General features: G+C 54.2%; 1 long non-coding RNA gene and 1 other non-coding gene across 2 annotated transcripts; both read left to right on the top strand.

The window, feature by feature from the left end:
- Nucleotides 1-1681: 1681 nt before the first annotated feature.
- LOC115497651 (uncharacterized) lies at nt 1682-3227 on the top strand. The gene is made up of 2 exons (XR_003963216.4): nt 1682-2005; nt 2801-3227. It is a non-coding gene; the product is annotated as an uncharacterized lncRNA (long non-coding RNA).
- On the top strand, nt 2050-2111 carry MIR2978 (microRNA mir-2978). The gene is given in 1 exon segment (NR_048987.1): nt 2050-2111. It is a non-coding gene; the product is annotated as a microRNA mir-2978 (primary transcript).
- Nucleotides 3228-10202: the final 6975 nt, after the last annotated feature.

Raw genomic sequence — 10202 nt, 5'->3', positions numbered from 1 at the left:
CCAGGCTGTTTATACCAAAATGTCTTGGAGAGAAAATTGTGATTAAATTTCTTGAGAGATACCTGTATTTGTGCTGAAAGCCTTTCTCTCAGCCAGGAGTGGGGCTGTCAGAGCAGCTGAAAGTGAAGCACAATTCAACATAAACAGGCAGCCTTGAGAACCATCAGCAGAATACTAAACCAAAATACTGATTTACTCTGTATTAACTGCCCTGTGGTTTCAGTGCTAGCCAAGAATGGCCTCTGAACTCTCTGTGTGCAGATATTTTGCCTTTGGGGGGGATCATAAAAATGGAATCATGGAATGATTTAAGTTGGAAAGGATCTAAAAGCCCATCTTATTTCACCCTGCAATGGGCAGGGTCACCCTTCACTATCCCAGGTGGGACAACCTGGCCTTGGGCACTTCCAGGTATGAAAAAATGCCAATCACTTGGTTTTTAAAATTTTAAAAGTTTAATAATAATAAAGTAGTTATAAAATAGTAATACAATTAGAGTAATAAATTCTAGAGTTAGGTCAATTACAAGACAATTAAAAAAACAAAGAATTACAGATGTCCGGATGCTCTTGGTCACTTAAGCCCCGACAAGCATGTTTTGTGAACAAAGGAATAACCTTTAAAACAATACACTGTTGCATATTCATATATACTTCATGGTTATGCATACATTCTATTTAAAACAAGAAACTGTCTGTTGCTTCCTTTAATCCCACAGCATCTTTGAGTCTGAGTAAGGCCTGAAGAAATTAGCTTTTTCTGATAAGAAAACCATAAATTCTCTGGAAGATTTGGGGGTTCTGGGACTGTGATCTCGAACCGAGATCACCGCTGCAGTCCCAGCTCTCGCCGCTCGAGGGCGCTGTCCCCGGCGGGCCGTGCCCCGCGCGGCGCTCTGGCCCGCGGCTGCTCTCGGGGCCCTTCCGGCCGCGCTTCCGGCCGCACTTCCGGCCGCGCTTCCGGCCGCGTGGGGCTGAGGGAGGTGAGGGGACATGGCGGGCACGGGGTGCTGAGGGGACATGGCGGGCTCGGGGTGCTGAGGGAGGGTGGGGGGGACATGGCGGGCACGGGGTGCTGAGGGAGGGTGGGGGGACATGGCGGGCACGGGGTGCTGAGGGAGGATGAGGGGACATGGCGGGCACGGGGTGCTGAGGGGACATGGCGGGCACGGGGTGCTGAGGGAGGATGAGGGGACATGGCGGGCACGGGGTGCTGAGGGCGGGTGGGGGGACATGGCGGGCAGGAGGGTGCTGAGTGGGGGGGACATGGCGGGTGTGATGGGGCTGGGGGTCAGTGGGTGATGGGGGTGGGGGTCAGTGGGGTGATGGGGGTGGGGGTCAGTGGGTGGTGGGGGTCACTGGGTGATGGGGATGGGGGTCAGTGGGTGATGGGGGTCAGTGGGGTGATGGTGGTGGGGGTTAGTGGGTGATGGGGGTGGGGGTCAGTGGGTGGTGGGGGTCAGTGGGTGATGGGGCTGGGGGTCAGTGGGTGATGGGTGCGGGGAGGGGGCTGGGGGAGATGGAGTAGGGGGAGTCTGAGCGCTGGGGGTAGTGAAGGTCGGGGCAGAGTGTGGGGTGCAGGAGGGGCGGTAATGGGGGCTCTGGGGAAGCAGGGCCTGGGGGTGGCGTGGGGACATGGGGGACTCGGGGTTTGGGGTGCAGATGGGGGGGAAGTGAGGTACTGGGGTGCAGGGTATGGAGGTTTGGGGAGAGCTGGGGGCGGCTGGATTTGGGGGTGCACAGGGGGGTTGGGACGCAGGGTGATGGGTATTGGGGTACGGGGGAAAGGTGTGGGGTTGCAGGGGGTGTAAGGAGTGAGCTGTGTGGTGGGGAGGGGGCTGCAGGGCCAGCCCAGGGCCAGCAGGCAGAACAGGACTTTGCTTTTGCTGTGAGTGTCCCAGAGGTTTGTGTGTCCCAGGGTTTCCTGCCAGGGCTCAGCCCCAGAGAAGCAGATGGTGACAGGGGTGGCACTCGGTGCTTCCATTCCTGAGGTGAGGGAGCAGCAGGTGAGTCCTGGGAGCCCCGTGTGCCCCTCCTGGGCAGGGTGTGGGGTCTGTGGGCTGGGGAAGGGCTGCTGGGTGGTACCAGCCAGCCTCACCCGTGCCCAAGAGCAGCTCCCAGGTGGGCTCCGTGCTGGGCCTCACTGTGCAGTAACAGGTGTGAACATTCATGAAGCATTTTGATGGTCATGTATGATACTGCATACAACATTTTCCTCATCTAAGGAGAAATGGGTTAGATTGGGTTTTTTTAATGTGTACTGAGTCTTCTTTTGAAAGTGTTTTGCAAAATCGAACTGGTGCTCTCTCAGGTATGGAAATGAGAACTTGGGTACTTGATTTATCACTAGATACTGTTTGAGTTGCAACTTTGTTCCCCACCTAGCAGGGAATAGTGATAAGGCGGGTTGTGCACTTGAGCAAATGTAAGGCTTTGTTGGAAGTTGTACTTTGCTCTCTTGTTTACATGTCTGGTTCCTCTCCTGCAGCGGGGGTTCACCTGGGGACGCCTCAGGGGACTGTGTGCCCTGGCAGGTGTGGGCAGGGAGAGGGGAAGGCCTGTGCTGGGAACCTGGCAGTGATCCCAGCTGCTGGCAAACAGGCCTTGCCAAAACAACAAGTGCTTTCCCAGTTTGTTGTTGCTGTGGGATGGGTGATCTGGCCTGGAAGTGCTTGTGGTGGAGATATTTCTGGGAAGGATTTTCGGGAGAGCTGGGGTGGGATGATGCTTCAGTTAACACTGATCCAGAGGAGATGGGTGTGTGTAGGACAGGGCTGGACATCTTGGTTACTCATTTTCAGGTGGCTGGACCAAGAGACGATTCTGCAGGATGGTGGGAGCTGCTCTTGCAGTTTGGTAATACCTGTGTGGTCTTTTTGGGTTATCATAGAAGGGTTTGGGCTGAAAGGGACCATAGGAACTATCTCCTTCCACCCCCTGCCATGGGCAAGGACATCTTCCACTATCCCAGGCTGCCCCAAGCCCTGTCCAGCCTGGCCTTGAATATGTCCACAGCTTCTCTGGACGCCCTGTGCCAGGGCCTCCCCACCCTCCCTAATTCCCTAATACCCCATCTAACCCTTCCCTGTGCCTGTTAAAACCATTCCCCCTTGTCCTGGCACTCCATGCTCTTGTAAAACGTCCCCCTCCAGCTTTCCTGTAGGTTGTAGAAGGCAGTGCTGCCTAACTGGATGGTGAACATGAATAAAATCCATTTTTCAAAGTTGACTTTCTTTTTGTTTAAACCTTTTGTGCCTGAACACTGTAGGCAGGTGTTTACCTGCTGCAGGTGGCTGTGCAGAAGTGACACTGCAGACGTGCAGTGCCCAGCCCTGCGTTCAGAGCTCGCCATTGCTGTGGGATTTGGGATTGTCTCGTTGTGCCGAGCTCCCACCTCCACTAGAGGGTGTGGCGCTCCACAGAATCCTTTGTTTTCACGGAAACGGGAAAACTGGGAGCCTTTCTGTTCTCGGATGTGCCCGCAGCGAGGCCGTGGCAGGATTACATCCCTCGGGAGATCCCTGCTGTGTGCCCTGGCAGCAGCCCAGCTGCATCACACAACTGCCAGCCGGGCTCGGAGCATTCCATGGGATGTCCCTGGCCAGCCTGCAGCCAGGAGGAGCAGCTGGAATGTCAGGGGAGGCAGTTCTGCTGGAGGTTGGATCAGGTCGTGCCCAACTCCTGGACAAGGTTTCCTGGAGAGATAACTTGCACATTCCGAGTTCCCTCTCCTTTCTCTCGGGGAGAAAAATGTATCTCAACAGCAAGGACAAATATTTCACTTGCACAAGAGCCTGGCTCCTAGATTTCCCTTCCTGGAGGGAATTTCCACTTGCTCTGCAACCTTCCCAAGCCAAGCCCAACGCCAGTGTGCTGTGAAATTCCATAAGCCCATGCTGCTTGTTCTCCCTGTGCTTGTAGGATGTGCTGCTCAGCTCCAGGTTGGCTCCTTGGCCAGGTATAGGTTTTCTTCCTTGCTAAATTCTGCCTCCAAGTGTCTCGTTAAGAAGGAAATGCTGAGCAGAAGGATCCTTGGTGCAGCACTCAGTGCCTGAGGCAGCACCCAGAGGATGCTGGCTGGCTGGGTGGGTGGGTGATGCTGTGGCTGGGCATGGGGAGGAGCACAGGCTCCTCTCCAGCTGCTGGTGCTGTGGGCCTGCAGATATTTTGGAGTTGGATCCATCTGGGAGGGGAGCAGCTCCACAGGCAGGTGGGATGTGCAGCTCTGTGGTGTCAGGAGGGCTCGAGGCTTCTGCATGCTGCCAGGGATGTCCAGGCAGAGCCCTGGGCATGGGGAGAGCTAAGTGGCCTCTCCAGGGACCTCCTTGGAGGAATCCTGTGGGTAAATTCCCTCGAGGGAAGAGGGATCCCAGAGAGCTGGGTAATATCCAACGATCACTTCTTCCAGGCTCAGTAACATCCCTGTGGACAAGGAATGGAGCAAAAGGGGCAGGAGAGCTGCAGGGATGGACATGGAACTCTGTCAGGAGAGACAATGAGGTGGAAGAAGGGCCAGGATGAATACAGGGATGGTGTCTGAGTGTGCTCTGGTGTGCTCATCCACACTGCTGATGGGAGGGCGGTCAGAGACTCCTGGTGCAGAGCCAGCTTGGAGCAGCAGGCAGGATCATAACCCAGCCAAGCAAATCCTCCATCAGCTGAGCGTGAAATGGATATTTATGTGTGTAGTGAGGAAGAGGTGTTTGCACAGGTACCTGTGTTACACCTCAACTGCAGCCAGGCCAAATCCCAAGTGCTGGGGCTGTGCTGGGATCTGGTCAGACCCTGTGGAAGGGAAGCAGGTCCCGTGTGGGCAAGGGAGATGCACAGGCTGTGGGGAACAAGCAGCTGCATGGTGGGACAGGTTGGTGAGCTATGGGGAAACCTCTTTATCCTCCAGAGCTCAGCCCAGAGAGGGCCTGGCTGTGCCTGTGGTGTCTCCCCTTGCACTGAGCCTGGCCCCGCTCCACGGCTGCCTTCTGCTCTCCCCTGCTCTGCTCCTGGTTTGTGCTGAGGCTGGAGGAACTTTGAGCTCTGTGCCTGGCTAGACCTTAAGCTGAGGCAGCAATAAGTTCCCACTGCCTGTGTTATGTGAGGGTTTGAACTTTGCCCTGTTGGAAGCGTGAATGTGTGACCTGCTCTGATCTCTGCAGGAATTGTGAGTGTGGAGATTGAGGGCTGTGGCCACTTCTGGGTAAACGGCCAGAGAACTGCCTGTTTGCCACCTTTCCTCTCCCTCCACCACCCACTGAAGATGCTGTGGCAGCTCTCTTGGAATGTGACATGTGGGAATAGCGCTGGCAATCCGCAGTGCAGCCCAGGCCCTTCCACCTGGCAACACTCAGCCCTGGTGAAAGCTCACCTCTGCTAAGAGCTGCTTTTAGCTGTTCCCTCGAGAGCTGTTTTAGCTCTGTTTTTAGCACTGCTCTTCCTTCAGCAGCAGCTGAAGTCCTTTGGGCACTGGCTGCAGGAAGGACACGTCTGGTGTCTCACTGCTCTGACCCTGGGGAAGGATGAGGCTGGGCACAGCCTGAGCATCCTCAGAACTCCCAGCTCCCAGCAGAGCCAGCACTCCATGGCAGGAGTTGATGCCAATCACTGTGCTGTGGTGATGAAGGGAGGGGGCAAGCAAAGAAAGCTTTAAAAAATATATATTTTTAAGTCATACCTAAGAAATCTGCCGTGGCTCCAAGTTGGACCTTGCTGTCAGAGGTGAGCAGGCTTAATTTGACAGCTATTTCTTAAATATTTTAAAAGCTGCCTGGAATAAACTGAATGCTTCCGAGTAGTGACCTAAATTCCACTTGCTGTAAATTTCATTAGAAAGTGGATTTGTGTGCCTGCCAGGCTTCTTTGCAGCTTCATTGATCTGCCCAAACCATGTGCTGTGCAAGTGCCTTCCTCAGCAGATTTTTAAAGAGCTCACTGCTGCGTGCTGCCAGCCCAGAATGTGACTTGTTTTTTCTTTTCTCTTCCTCCTTTTTTTTTTTTTTGTTTTTTTGGTTTTGTTTCCTGGTGCAAATGCATGATTTGTTTACTAATCACATTGCATCATTAGCTGCACAGAGTCATCCCACCGGCTGCGTGGGCACGGATGGAGCAGCTGGGAAGGAAAATGTCACTTTCTTCAGCTCACTTGATGTGCTTTGCTCCCAAATCCCCATCCCACGCCATGAAGGCCAAAGACTTTCACAACCCTGGCAGCTGCCAGCAGCTCTGTGCTCTCCAGCACCATCACCTGTGGTTGTGACACCCCCTGGAAAAAGCCTCCTCCCCTCCTGCTGTCCCCAAAGCACTGTCTATCCCTGTGCAACCACGGCTTTGGATCTTGTGGAGAGGTGTGATGGTAGGACAGATGGCACAGACTGAGCCTTACCAGGGAACATAGCCTGGGGAGGCGTGGGGCTGCCACACCTGTGGATGCAGGAGCAACAGGCACCTCCCCAGGCCTGAGCAGGGTCACACAGGGGATGCTGAGCTCTCTGCTGTGGCACTGTGCTTGCAGCCCACCTGCGAGGGAATGGAGAGGGGCTCTGTGCAGCACCACAGGGACACAGGGCCCGTGCAGGACACGGCTGTCCCTGTTACGTGCTTGGTTTCTCTCCTGTTGGCAGACACGGAGCAATTGCCTGGTTGGGCTGGAGAACTGGGTGAGGGGAAGGTCCCTGTGGCTCTGAGGTTGGATACCCAGCCCTGCCTGCCCCACGGGAACCCTATTCTGGGGCTGTCCCTCTGCCCCTGGCACTCCTGCTCCTGGGGGAGCCCCAGCCTGGGGAAAGGCTCCATCACTGTATGAAACCCAAGTTTGGGAAGCCCCATGGCCTTGCTGTGTTTTGGGGGGTTGGGCAGGCAGACTGTGCTGCAAATAAAGGCCTGACCCACAGCCCCATCCTACAGGAGTGAAGTGCTGGCCCCTGGCAGGAGCTCTGACAGCTCTTTCCAGTTCACAGCACAAGGCAGAAGAGGCTTTTGAAGAGGAGCTTTTGTGCCTGAGGACAGTCCCAGCAGTGCCAGGCTGGAGTGGAAAACAGCCCTGGCAGCAAGCCCAGGGGTGGGTTTGGGCCAGGAGGGCACACTTGTGTTGAAGGGATGTCTAAGGGGATTGGTTATCACAGAAATATACCCCTCTTCTAACCACTACCCATGACTGAACATTGTGAAGACACATCTGGAAGGGGAGTTTGTGCTTCTCTTGCTGAATGGGTGATGAAAGTGGGAAGAAATCCCTGTCTTAGAGCTGTGGAACATGGGACTGTCCTGCCTCCTGATGAGGAAGGGGCTTTCTTGGGCTGAGTTTTGGCCTCCAAGCAGCAGCAGCCTTTCCACTGCCCTCCCCTTGCCTTTGGCTGCCAGCACAGGGGATGCTGAGTGCCAGGATCCTGGCACTCTGCTCTGGGCGAGGCGCTGCTTCACCTCTGCCATACAACTCTGATTTATTTTCAGAAGTTAAACCTGAGGTCTGACAAAGACCCCACAGCTTGGGCCAGCAATATGGGCTGTCCTGGGGAGAGGGCCTTGCTGGCTGTCAGCATCCAGTCTAGGGCTAAATTAATTTCCCATAGATCTGAAATGCTCTCCCAGTTTCCCAGCTTCTCAGCACCTCTGCTGGAGATGCCTGTTATTTTTTTCCCTGAGGTCTGAGATGTACAGTAAGTTTTGCAGAGGTGATGACCCAATTCCATCCCTTTATGCTGTCAGCACCCAGAGCCTTTCCTTATTCCAGCTCTTGATGAGGGGTTTCTCTTGTGGCCCCAGGTGGCTTCAGCTGTCTCCAAGCCTCATCTGTCTCCAGATGGAGGAAAGCCAGGGAGGAAGGAGACTTGGAGGCAAGAGTCTCTGGCTCTGTCCTGCTTTGGTTTGGGGCACTGTGGGTGGTTCAGCCCCTTGGAGGAGCTCCTCAGAGTCCTGTGCCTGGCAGAGAGGCACCAGGGCTGTGCCAGCCTGGCCATGACTGGGGGCTGGGATGGCACCAGGAGCTTCCCTGGGTCATTCCCCTGCCCAGTGCAGTGAGGCTGGAGCAAGTGCAGCTGCACTTGTGAGTGCTGAGCAAGGGCTGCCCGGGGGGAGCTGCCAGGGACAGTTGAATTGAAGTGTTGGGAGTGTCACCAAAGCAGCAGTTTCTCTCTACAAGCCATCAGGGTTTATGTGAAAAATGAAATTTCTGTCTATCTCCTTCTTTGTGCTTTCTCATCTCCGCCAACGAATCTGAACATGGGAGAGGATTTTTCCCTATATTTAGCTTTGGAGAAATTGCTATAACTAATCGGCTTTAGGATTCTGCGTTCTCTCTTTTATTTTATCTTTTCCTGTCACTAAGACCTTGTCATGTGGCTGTGGACTGCAGCTCGCTGGCTCTCTGTTTGCTGGGCTTTCATGGAGTCAATTAATAACCCATAAAAATAACACCTCCAGCTGTTCCACTTGCAGCTGCCAGGCTGGAGTCTAATTATGGGACCTTGGATCCCAAATCCTGCTTTGCATGAAAAAGCGCCAGTGAATAGGAAGAGGCAGAGGAGATGGCAATGCAAAAAAGGAATGTGGTTTGGGGTCTATTTTTAGCCTTTTCAAACCAAATGTAAAAAGACCCTTAGGCTGCTTGTGTCCTGCTGAATGTGATCACATGCACAATATTGTTCCCATGGCAAAGCGCAGCAGCCAGGGTGGGTTGGGGGTTATTTTTGGCAATTAACTTGCCTACATTGCAAATGTCCTTCTGGGTTAGTTTGCACAGTGCTGTGTTGTGGCTCACATCCATGTGCTAATGGGTTTATTGCAATCAGCTCCAGCTCTCTCTGTGTTCCTGAACGTGCCAGTGCAGTGGTGGGGAGGGGAGGCACAGAGCTGCTCGCCCAGGGCATCTCACGGGGTGGCTGCTGGTAAAGGGGTGCTCAGCCTCCCTCAAAAAGTCCTTTCCTGCTGACTGTGACACAAAATTAATTTAGCTGGGGCTCTGGTGGATAGGTGATGGCCTCCCTTTTATATCATCCTGTCTATTGTGCGCTCTCATCTGCTTTCCAAGCTGGATGTTGTCTCTGGGTGAACTGCTGGGCAGATTTATCCTCTGCTTCTCTGGAGCCTCTGCTGGGCTGGTTGTGCCACCACTGTCATATTCACCTGCCTCTTGCCTCCTCCTGGGTGCTTCATAACACTCTCTTTTCTTGCTCCCCACAGAAATGGTGCAGCAAAGGCCCACAAGGGCCCAGGTGCATTGCAGGGGTGTTGGGGATGGGGCACAAGGAAAGCACTGGGCTCATTCCCAGTCTCTGTCCAGGGAGTTGTCTGGGCGCATTTCAGACAATGAAAGCCTGATCGTGACCAAAAGCAGATCAAACAGCTGTTCATTAGACAGCTTAAATACTTAGTGGTCACACATTCTTCTGGAGCCACCAGCTTGTAACCATGACTGCAAATAGGCATCCTATGCTGGAGGCCATCCCCTTTGTCAAAACAAGTTATTTGGAGGCTGATACTGAAACCTGCCCTCAGAAAAAACTCTGACACCCCCCACTTTCACAGGGGCTGCAGGGCCACCCCTGTGACATTGCCACCTCTTCCCTGTCTCCTCAGGCTCCCTCTGACAATCACCAGAGCCAGGAGGTGGTTAAACATCTTCTCTCTCAGCCCTCGGGGGATGGAGCCACACTCTCAGAGGGTGTCCCTTCAGTGGAGCTCTCTTACCCATGGACAGAGGATGCTATCAATCCATCCAGCCTTGCCTGGCAAAGAGATTGCAAACGTGGCTTTCCATCAGGCTCTACATTAGCCAAATTAATTCCAGGACAGGCAGCCAGCAGCGCTCCAGGCCGAGACTGATGGATGCTGCGGCCGTGTCAGAATCAGCAGAGCTGCTGCCCGCGCTGTGCCAGCTCCCTGGCAGCAGCCAGCCCTCTGCTCGGCCGTGCCCTCTGCCTCACACCCCTCTGGAGCTGAGCTCTGCAGTCCCTGACACAGACAGTTCAATTGCAAGGAACATCTGTCTCGGAATTGTGCTCCCATTCAGGCTGCTGCCGCTGCGATGGGGTGACATTTTGCATGCGTCTTGCCTGCTTTCTTTAATCTCCTAAACACAGGCACGTCTGCAGAGCACAGGAAGGTTCCTCCTCCATGAGAAGGAGAAAGAAATTAGCCAGCAGATCGAGCGTGTATAGCAAATAATGAGATTGCCTTGGATACAGGACCGGAATTCATGCAAAGCACGATGCT

This window comes from Taeniopygia guttata, chromosome 18, assembly GCF_048771995.1.
Source record: "Taeniopygia guttata chromosome 18, bTaeGut7.mat, whole genome shotgun sequence".
Classification (NCBI taxonomy): Eukaryota; Metazoa; Chordata; class Aves; order Passeriformes; family Estrildidae; genus Taeniopygia; species Taeniopygia guttata.
The sequence above is the reverse complement of the archived record's forward strand: the minus strand, read 5'-3'. Positions and strand labels throughout refer to the sequence as shown.